Source organism: Mytilus galloprovincialis, chromosome 5 (genome assembly GCF_965363235.1).
Source record: "Mytilus galloprovincialis chromosome 5, xbMytGall1.hap1.1, whole genome shotgun sequence".
Lineage (NCBI taxonomy): Eukaryota > Metazoa > Mollusca > Bivalvia > Mytilida > Mytilidae > Mytilus > Mytilus galloprovincialis.
The window spans coordinates 51,843,776-51,856,036 of NC_134842.1; positions in this window are offsets into that span (position 1 = coordinate 51,843,776).

Genomic DNA, 12,261 nt, shown 5'->3' on the forward strand with positions numbered 1-12,261 from the left:
AGCTAAACTAAATGATGGAATTGTAAAAGAAAAGATATGGTCACCGTTCTTTTTTTTCCGGATAAGATACAAAATAGGAAAATTTCATGTAGCTTCCATCAGAAAATGCACCATTTCAGAGTTACCTCCTCTTAAAATGCTTATTTACAAACAGAAACAAAACAAAAAAATCAAGTAAAATATAAAATGATACTTTTGAAAATATCATTATTCATAAATTAAAATTTTAAAAATTTATTCTTTTATATGATAATTCACATTATAGTCGTTTGCATTCCCTATACTATTTTGCAAATTTGACTGAAAATCTGGACCTAAGGTTCTCTCTTATTTACAATCCAAGATGGCGAAAGACAACACATACTACCTTGAGGATGTACTAAGTTCAGGTTTACGTGTAGGATTTTTTGTCAGATGTTCGGACTCTGCTTTTTTCCCTTCGATACAGGCTAAAATATTTTGCCCTGTAACACCCATTTTTCTTTCAAATAACTAAGACTTAAATAGATCATGAAAAGTCATTTACCAAAATTTAAGCAGATTTGAGATTACATTTCTTTCAAATTCAAATTGAGACCAAAATAATACCAATGCAAATATGACGTATAAGTCCGAGTCAGCCTTTTCCTGTCATTTAAAAAAAAAAGAATATCTTGGAAAAGGAGCCACATAACCTCTCAATATTTCTAGCTTAGCTTGTTCCTTAATTAACTCTCTTCTGACTTATAGTTTCAATGCTAAATTCAAGATCTTTAAGATTACAATCAAGTTAAAGTACATCCCTAAGTCATGTTAACGAAATCTGCAAAGTACTATTTTGTCTAGGGCAAGATAAATTAACAAGATGGCAGGGTAAGTATGTTATTTCCCGCTTTGAAACAGGATAACATATAATTTCGCCTAGTTTAAATGATCAAAGCAATATTTTCAAACTCCCCGTCCGTTTCAGATCCAATCCTCACACTACTCTACACTTTCACGCATAATAAGCATAAAGAAATGAGTTATGATTGATAACAAGACAGCGTCCTTTAGATGTCAAAGGGTGTGGATGTAAGCAACCATAGATTACAAAACTATCATTCAAAACACCACCAACTGATTTAGTTATAGACGTCATAAGCATTCAAAAAAACGAATGACCACTTCGTCGCTGGGCTTCCAAAATGTCGTATAAGACTTTTTTTTGGCTAAAATATACGTTGTATAAAGACAGAAACAAACAAACAATCACAGATGTTACTGAACTTAGTTAATAAGGTTATGAAAAGGATCTATGAAAAATGTTAGTGAAGATTTAAAGAACTTTTTCACGCATTTTTAGAAACTAATTATACTAAAAGACAGATTACTGAAACTTAAAAAAATAATCATTTGAAAACCCTATACCACAATGCAAATAAGTTTTTGTAATATAATTTTTTACTTTAATGCACAACGACAAATTTAACTTTTTTTACTTCAGGAAAACCAATACTTCTGTTACCGAATGGTTCTAATGCAGCAACACTGTTAGATGAGGTTAAAATTATTACAGTCGGTCCAGTTTTTTAGTCTTTATAAATCACAGCGAGTATGTCAAAATTTAAAATTGGTTACCGTGGACATATTCTATTTTTCAAATTATCGACGAAAGCTAGCATTTGGTATACGAAGGCATTTGTAACCCTATTTACTGTGATAAGTGTGTTTTGCTTCCGTATTATTTTTTGGCTACCCCTTCATTTCATTTATAGAACCAACATTAATGATATATATTCCGTCACGAGAGACTCGTCCTATACCAACGTCTTGATGGTGGTTACTAACGAAAATTTTAACTGGCAAAGGAACATAGTTCAAATTGAATTATCTCCCCTTTGCCATAATAAATCACAATTTTAAAGCAACTAAACTTTATATGTATGCAAGGTAGCATCACTTTCCATATAAAATCTTACTGCTCAGAAGTAAACTGAAGATTTTTTGAAAAATGATTCCTATGGTAAGATAATTCATTATATTCTTTTGTATTTGTTATAGAATACTCATGAAATATTTGCTACTGTACATTTAAGTTAAATAAGACGCACTCGGTCAAGTATATATGTTTTTGGCAAACTTGTATCTAAATATATAAACTTTTAGATGATACTTTACAAATAAATTAGGAAGACGGATTTATAAAATTTGTCAAAGGAACTACATGCTAGATCGTTTGATTTTTGTAGCTTATGAGGAGGTTATTCAGTTTTTTCAACCTAGCTCTTCGAGCAAGAGTGAGATTAATGATTCAACATCACTATAAAGGTTAAAAGAAGTAAATAAAGATGATTGGTGCCACCTAGATTTTACATCCAAGATAATAATTAGAAGAAAATTTTTTCTGCTGCCCTAGTAGTTAGAAATCAAAATTGAAATAGTGAGAAAGAAATGAGTGTTGGCAAATGTTGTAGAAATAGCGAGAAATTAAGAGAAAACTCTCTGTGGCGGGAAATATTTTCTTAACCAAATTTAGCTAGGGGGGGTTCTTCATTTATACTATTTCGAAAATTCTGGAACTGTTGAGTACCCATAAAAAATGTCATTTTCTATCAAAAAAGCTGCTGCACCAAATGTGTTTTGCAGTGTCAATTACACCCAAAGGTGTTGATAATTCAGATTCGGAATTTTTTTTTCAATGGATTTTTGATAGGGAAAACGCAGGACAAATAAAAAAGACTACCATTGTCGCCTATGATATTAATTACTTTCTTGTAACCTAAAAACAATAGCAGAAGAAACAGTGCTTTGACATCGATTAGGCAACTATTTAGAGAATCATAGGCTAATTTTTAAATGCAATCTAAATTTTAATGTGGTACAATTTAACTGTGAAGACTTCGATCAGGTTATGTTTCTTCTTTCTCATTTTAAAGATCACATGTAGAGCCTGAAATAACAACAAGAAAGATTAAACATTTTCTATGTTGACAAATGTACTATAAAACCGATATCAAATGCGCTTGCTATATTTTGTTGTGGTGACTAAAGGACTCCAAATAAAATTCAAATCCCGTACTTTATTTTTCCTTTATATAGCAAATTCATGTTCGAATCCAGCATATTTGTACTTAATAGAATTAAAGATAATTATAATAACATGTTCTAAATCAGTGTAATTTCAAATAGTTAGTTGCTAATATAAAACCTATTAAAAGTAGGCACAGCATTTCTTTATAAAGCGACCATGACATAGTCCATATCCTGTGATAACCTTCCCTTCACAAGGATCGTCTACCTCTATACACACTCCGTTATGAGATCTGCATCGCCTTTCTACCCCTGCAACATATAATTACTGTTTAATATTATACATATAAGAGTTTTAGAAAATACATGTATAAGGCAATAACATTTAACTCATAACAGATAATAACCATATCTCGAAAAAACGGATTAGTATCAAATATCTGATTTAGGCAAATATGATGAAGACAGTATATAAATAACACATAGCTGAGAGGGTGATAGAGCAGATTGGTACCCCGAGAAAACATTGTAAACCGCGGCGAAGTGTGATTGTTTTTGCCCGAGCGATAGTGAACGAAGTGCATCATATACATGTACTTATTTGAATGGTTCAGTAATAAACCGAAAGACTCTGTCCTTCAATGTTTTAAAAATCCGTAATCAAATATTTTAATTATCTTGAGTATACTTAAAGACAAATATCAACGAACCAAGATGACAAGTAGCCTACTTGATTTCATGTAATAGTATATTATTATCTAAGGCAATATATATATATATATATATATATATATATATATATATATATATATATATATATATATATATATATATATATAATGACTATAATAAAATTTAAACTTTTATACATAAAATAGAACTAAAAACACCGAAACTTAATGTTATTATACAAGTTCAAGGAAAAGGGTGGAAATGGGAAGCACTTTTTCACAATTTGAGAATATTTTATAGAAATAGCTCTTGAAGAGAGTGGTTTCAATAATAAAAAGAAAACAAATAGAGTGAACCAACCCTTTTTTCTAAGTACTCAACAAACTACTAGGTAAATTTAAATCAAATAAATTAGCTGCGATATCACCACTAAGATATCAAACGAAATCATTGCATCTTTTTTGATGAGAAAAAATGTGACCGTAACTAGTATAAGATTTTAAAAAAATCATCTTTCATTAGAATAAAAAGTATCACAAATGAAATATATTTTTGCATTTCATTTGCTTATTAAAACATGTAAATAAACAGAGATAGACATATCATTTGTAACTACATTGTACTTGTAGTAAAAATTACTTTAGTCCCAAGTTTTATTAAACTATACTTACAGTAACCCCGGTCCATCATTGGACCACCGAGGAAAGTGGATTTTCCTTTAAAAAAAAAAGTAAAAAATAAAGTTACAAAATAAAGATAAATAAGATATTATATTTGCAAACAAACATCTAAAACATGTTCTTTCCCGACAATAGACTAGATAAAGCAGTTATTCTTAACCATTATTATTTAACTATGATGACATTTGTATAAACAAAAATACAGTAGACGACTTAATTAAGAATATATGCCATAAGAACACTTGTAAATATATACAATCTAATTAAAAACCGATCTCTCATCGCTCCCGTTTTCTGATATGTCTCCAACGCAACATATCAGAAAACGGGAGCGATGAGAGATCGGTTTTTCATTAGATTGAAATATATAGGGGGTAATACTTGTATGTTGGATAACAAAAGTCAAATATTCCAGAACTTAAAACAACTTCAATATAGACTAAGTTATCAAGTTTGGGCTACATTCCCTATTTTCAGATTACACGATCATATAATCGAAACACACGTGCATTAAATATACCTTAACATACTGTAAGTTTTTTGAGATCTCTTAATGTGCAAAAAACAAATGTTTAATTATACTTTACGCAAGCCAAATTGCATGTACGTTCTTCAATCATATAATCTATTGATTAAATAAAACAAAGAGCAACAATAAAATACAATTTTATAAACTGACTAAGCAATATTTTGCTTCTAGCTTAATGTCCAGTGGCAGATATTTCTTGCAACCCAATATTTAACGATAAATCGAAATGTCGTTTCTGCTGAGTGGATCGTATTAAATGACAAGAGCGTGCATTTAGACTTCCAGTGGGATATTTTGGATAGGGAATGACATTATCCCTTGCAACAGGTCACCTACGGACCCTAAACAGATTTGATGGTATCGTTCTATAACGTTCAATTTGTGATTGACACTCATCTTTAACGACCCCATTTATGGGACATTGCTGCGTATTTACACATCTTGCGCAAAAATTATGTATATGTATAAAAAAAAAGAAGATTTGGTATGATTGCCAATGAGACAACTCTCCACAAGAGACCAAAATGACACAGAAATTAACAACTATAAGTCACCGTAAGGCCTTCAACAATGATCAAGATATAGCGCATATTAAGCTATAAAAGGCCCCGAAATAACAATGTGAAACAATTCAAACGAGAAAACTAACGGCCTTATTTATGTACAAAAATTGAACAATAAACAAATATGTAACACACAAACAAACGACAACCACCGAATTACAGGCTCCTGGCTTGGGACAAGCACAAACAAAAATAATGCGGTGGGGTTAAACATGTTAGTGGGATACCAACCCTTCCCTAACCTGGGACAGTGGTATAACAGTACATGTATAACATAAAGAACGAACTATAAAAATCAGTTGGAAAAGGCTTAACTCGTCAGATGAATAAAAATACAAGTAGACGTGGATGTATGTCTATCTTTACGTGCAGTGTGGTTTTACTGTCAGATTGGAGAAATTCACATACGACAATGCACAATTCGAATGCATCCTAATACAGGTACACAAATCTTTCTATTTGTTAAATAATCAAACGAATGTATGTCATTTGCGTTTAAGGACACCTAATACTTATATACCCACAAGTTTCAAATAAGGAAACATACATTTTTTAATATAGCATAGCAAGATCGAGGCTCTCAGCGTCATTATTATTTCCATATAGTAATGCAATAGCTGATACGGTATTTTGAGTGTCCAATCATTGTCAGTGTACACTATAATTTAGTAATAGTGCAAGTGACATGTTGTTCTTGAAATATCTTAAGATTCACATTTAATGCATTACCATTTGCAAAACAAACGTACAATGTATATATATTTTATATTTAAATAATTGAGTTCCGAATTGAAATAAACAAACTTACTGATAGCTGTGTTTAAACATAACCCAAGATTACAAGCCAATAGGAACCAAACAAACAGATTCATTTTGCGCTACTTTGAAACAACAGTAAAGAATAAAACACTCATGCAGATTTTTTTATTGATTTTGTTTCGTATGTCTCTAGTCTGTAACATTTGGCTACAGATAAATTACGTTTTTATCAAAAACATTAAATATTTCCAAGAAAAGTTAAAAAGAAAAATCAATATTGTCCTACATTAAAAGTCTTATTTAACTTTTAAAATTAGTAAATCACTACAATATGAATTGCATATAAATTGATTACAATTTTATCAAATAAATGGAAAGGTATCATAGTTTTCGTGAAATATGGTCAGGAATTTCTATGCTTTAATACAAAACTATGGAGTTATAATGTTGAATTGAGAATAATTAGCGGCATTGAACAATAAATAAAACAGACGTTAAATGGTTTTAATTATGATCAAACAATTATGAGGTTGAACATATTATGTAAAATTATGCAGTCGGTGCTATTTGATATGTCCAGTATACATATTTATCAAATGTTTATCAATAAATGAATTGTATGGCAAGCTGTTTTCATATCTTTTCCAACTCCAAGATATCTAATAAACGTTGTAAGATATCTAGTATAGTTTGTAAGATATGCTTTTCCTTATTAGATAATTATCTAATAAATTTTACATTGTTATTTCGAGGCCTTTTAAAGCTGACTCTTCGGTATGGGCTTTGCTCATTGTTGAAGACCGTACTGTGACCTAAAATTGTTAATTTCTGTGTCATTTTAGTATCTTATGGAGAGATGTCTCATTGGTAATCGTACCCTATCTTCTTTTTTTATATTTATGTAGTATCTTATATAGTTTATAAAATATCTCGTATAATTTTCTTTATAAGATATCTCGTACGACTTTCTTTATACGATATCTATATTAATCGTATGGGATTTCTTTATGAACTATATGATAAAATTGAGAAAGGAAATGGTGAATATGTCAAAGCGACAACCACCCCACCATAGAGCAAACAACAGCCGAAGGCAACCAATGGGTCTTCAATGTAGCGAGAATACATCTTCAATGTAGAGAGATACATCTTATAAACTATATAAGATATGTTATACAAACTAGATTATCTTAGATATCTCTAAAAAAAAAAACCAAATTACTGAGATGTTTGAAATATAAGATATCTTATAATGCCACAAGGTATCTTATTTAGGTTATAAGATATATTCTCTTATGGTTGTGGCCTGCCAGTTATCTATTCTTACATGAAGGGATGTATCTTGAAAATTAAAGTGATAAGAAAAATCAGTGTTAATTTGATTGACCTATTCAGCATCATGAGACGATATGACGACATTTCCATTGGCTTTTCACAAGATCATTGGTAACTTTTACTTGTTATGAAACCTGTTATTAAATATACAGTTTAAAAGATATTATATATAGTTTGTATGCTATGATGTCATATATTTTTCTTTATAAGATATCTAACAGATTAAATGAGTTATTCTTATAAACTATATGAAATATGTTATAAAATTTTATATACAATATAGGATTAAACGCCTTTTTAAAGGAATTAATTGGTGTATAAACTCGACCAGTTCACTCACAAACAATTACAAGTCCGAAGGACTTTTAAGATATGTGAGGGAGTGACTTGGTCCAGATAATATACCAAGCTTTTGGTGAACGCCAAAAAAAAAAAATATACCCCGTGGAATTTGTTAATTGATAAAAAGTAAACTGCAAAAATATCTAATTATCATTTGAATTAAATGTTTTGTGTTTATTCATTAATCTAATGATCCACGCAAAGTGAACATTATTGTTCAAACGTCGCCGTCACCTTGTTAACATTGGTTACCAAAAGTAGTTCGGTCAACGTCGTCTATCGAAAAAATAAATAACGTCAAGAGCATCTACCGGAAGCCATCTCTACCAACAATATAGACGTATTCCCTAATTTGCAAATCCTATAAGAATAATATACAATCTTAAGCACGCGTATGGTTCCATCAATCGCACGGACTATGCGTGTTTCTGGAACAAGAGATATTTCAATATTCACTTTTATTATGTTTGCTGTCTACGTTATTTATTCATGCAATTATTATAGGTCGTCTGACACTATGCTGGAGTTAGTTTGGTTGATAATCTATTACTTTGGGTTCTGAATAATGTTTTCTTTTTGAAAAATCGTGCTCGAAACATAAAATCAAACGTTTTGATTGATTGATTTTTAAGTATGGGTAGTGTAACGAAAATAAGTCATAGTTCATTTATTTTGATGTGAAACACCAGTTGTCTTTCCCTATTAATTGTGTTTCTATATGTTTATAAGTTTCTCCATAGTTGGAGCACCGTCTATTTGTTAAAACACCCCTAACGTTGGTATACTCTTTTTTTTCACCCCTTCAAGTATAATGGACCGTTCCATATGGTAGTATATAAACCAGCTCAAGACAGAGAAACTTTGGCGGGCTGCCAAGCTGACCAAACTGGCCCTGAAAGCAGCCGTTAGTGAAGAAATAACATCAAAATAGTAAAAAAAGAAAAATCTACTCACCAAAACCAAGATGGCGGCCTCCATTCGGCGTCCTCTACTACCAGTTCCTGACCCACGGCAGAAAATATTTAAACGCTCATCAATCGCCTTCGGGCACCGAGCCGACCGTGCGAGGGCTGTATAGCCAGTCAAGGTCGTTAAACACTTCCATTTGTGAAACTTTGCAAGTTCCATATCAGGAAAGTCGCCTCCCAAAATATCAATATAATAATAATAAGAAACTTTGTCAGTTATATGTGGACCGTTGAAGTGGTAACATCAGGGAGTATTTTCCAACTGGTAAGTAGAGTTAATTAAGTGATTCCAAAGGATATATAAATAGTGTTCGGATTTATATGTGGATATTGCAATACTGATTGTGATACAATGTATAAAGTGAATCTGATATATATATAAGTGGTTATTGTATTAATGAGAATACAAGGTGTATACTTGCTGGTGTTGCAAATTGTACTATGTGGAAGTGTGAATACTTCATAGATTTGTATTAGTGAGAATACAAGGTGTTTACTTGCTGGTGTTGCAAGTTGTTATATTGTGGAAGTGTATTAGTGAAAGTGCACTGTGTTAAACCTTACCAGTTGGATAATATTCATTGTGTGGGAACTCAAAGGGAAAGTTAGTGCGTGAGTTCAGCTGTGTTATATATATATTCCTTGTGAATTGAAACATTGTTCAAGTGTAATTGTGTCATTGTGTTATTGTGGTTAGTTGCAGACTAACAAGGTGATACTACATATTGGTGGACGTTGTAAATAGAAGTTGTATATATGTGATTTTGTGTTCATACGTTTTGTGTAATACTTACTTGATGCATGTTGCAAAGTAATCTGTTGGTGACATGGTGTAATAAAGGGCCGTATGCATGTTGCATAATAATCTGTTAGTGACATTGTGAATAAATCGGTCTGATACATGTTGCATAGTGATTGCATAGTGATTGCAATGTGACATTGTATATATATGTATTCTGTTATGAAACATTGTGTCTGTGCATTGTGAATGAGGTACTTCACCCGGCATTTTGATTAATGTGCATTGTGTGGCGTATATATTTGACATTGTGAATTCATTTAAGGGTGTGTTAATTGTTTTAGATAGGACAACTTCTTGTGGTGAAAAAAATGAGTTGAACACTTGAAATCCTGATTTATTCAGTTGCGGATCCATTGATCACCCGGTTACATGTTACAGGTACAAAAAAAACTGCCTCGAACGTTTCACGACAAAGTAGCAAAAAGGGATTAGACACAAGTTATAACAACATTAGTAACGTCCTCACCCTAAAAAAATATAAACACAAAATACATTAGATAATGTCGAAAAAACATAGTAGGAATGCATGTAATACATACTACAGACGAAAATTAGAAATAAAAAGTAAAAAAATACAATATAATAAGGAATAATAATGAAAAAAACAAAAAAAAAAAAAAAACAACTGGACTAGAGTGAAGGGTTGTAAAGTAAAAATTTACTAGAATGTTTATTGTTTTAAATCTTTGTATTAGATATATGACTCTGATATAAAATTGTACGGACTCAAACATTTCTTTGTTTTGCTGAAAAGAAAGGTCACCGTCAACGGCCAATAAAAGCTCAATGGATATAACTTATCTTTCAAATTTTGAAAACAGTATTTCGCTTGCTTCGTTGTGAAAAACGCACCCTAACAAATAGTGTATATAATTACTATCCTAAACAGGGTGGCCACAGCTGCATGCGAAACTGGATTTAATATTAACAAGATGTAAATCTGAATTTAAAGAACTGCACATATTTCTCAAACGTGTATCCCCACAACTAAAATAGGAAGGTGGGTGTATCAAATTGGACTTCATCTTTTGTTTAAAAATATTTATATTTTTGGACGTACGTATGTCGGGGTTAAGGCTATTCCATTCAATAGTAGATGATGAGAAAAAAGATTTTCTAGTTATGTTTAAATTAGTCAATAACCGGGTACTACATAATTATTACTGATTTGCAAATCGTAGTTAGACACTTGACCAACAAATGGAGGCATTAAATCGCAAAATAATTAGGGGCAGTCCATTATGCAAAGAATAGAACATATTGAGCTTTCTGGACTTTCTTCTGTCCACAATCAATTGCCAGCCAGTTTAAAATATATAGATTCCCGACTAGCGAACACGGACAACCCAGGTACTAATCTCCCTGTTTCCAACTGAACATGTTCTAAATTGTTGGCGTCTTGTTGAGAACAACCATCCCATAACTCACATGCATATTCAGTAACGGGTCTTATAAAAGTTAAATATATACGAGCAAGATAATTTCTATTCAAAACATATTTAAATTTTTAAGAACATTTAATCTTAATTGCAATCACTGTTAACGTTTTCCCATAACAAGTTATTATAAGTAATAAGCATTTTTGTGCTGTCATACACATTTTTGCCGTCGTCATATTCTGTATAAATAGTTATCAAAGGTACAAAGGCTGATAATTTTATACGCAAGACGCGTCTTTTTATTTACATAAGACTCATCAGTGACGCTCAAATCGAAATAAGTGTAAAATCCAAAAAAAAAAAAAAAATATATACAAAGTTCGACATACTGAGTAAGGGACGACATCAAAAGATCAATGTAAGATAAAAAACTTAATTCGATAGTTTGGAGTGGGGGTGAGGGGTGAACTGGAGCAAGATTTGTTTATCCGACATTGATTTTTTACATATATACGGGTCAATCAATTTTTAACTTAAGTTAAGAGGGGGTGGGGGTCAGTGAAAAAACTATGTGAATTAAGTTTTTTATCCTTCATTGAACTTTTGATGTCGTCCCTAAATTAAAGGATAAAATGGCATTTTGCTAATTGGTTTCTGAATGTTTTTCAACTTTTGAAGATGAAAAGTCCTTACAAGTCGAGTTGCATTCGAGTATCAATGACAAGTCTCAAAGAAGATGTAAAAATTAACAGCCGGGTATGTTGATTACTTACTGTCAGATCATTCAAAGTATTTTACTGAGAACACCTATCTTGAATCTTCAAAATTTTACGGAATACAATAGTCTAAAACATTGAATAAAATCGCAATCTACATCCTCGGATTATAGTTCATTTGTGGTTTAAAGATATACTTGCTTTCATCTGTTCATAAAAAAATCCAAACTGTAATAATCGACCTTAACTGTAGGGGACAAATTAAAGACCATGCAAGCATTTTTATTTTTTTTATTCCTTCTGATAATAAAGAGTACAAGAAAAATAGATGACAGATTTGCGTGTGAGGAGTTATTGTCATACGGTGTTATAATGGAATACTGATAGATTTTAAAGAGTATAATGGTGAAAAAGTTTTTACTGTGATGAGAGTGTTTGTGTGTATTTTTAAAAATCTTATTATCTAATTAAAGGACCCGTTTAGATTCGGAATATTTTATCACAGCAACAACCAAACTATGGTGC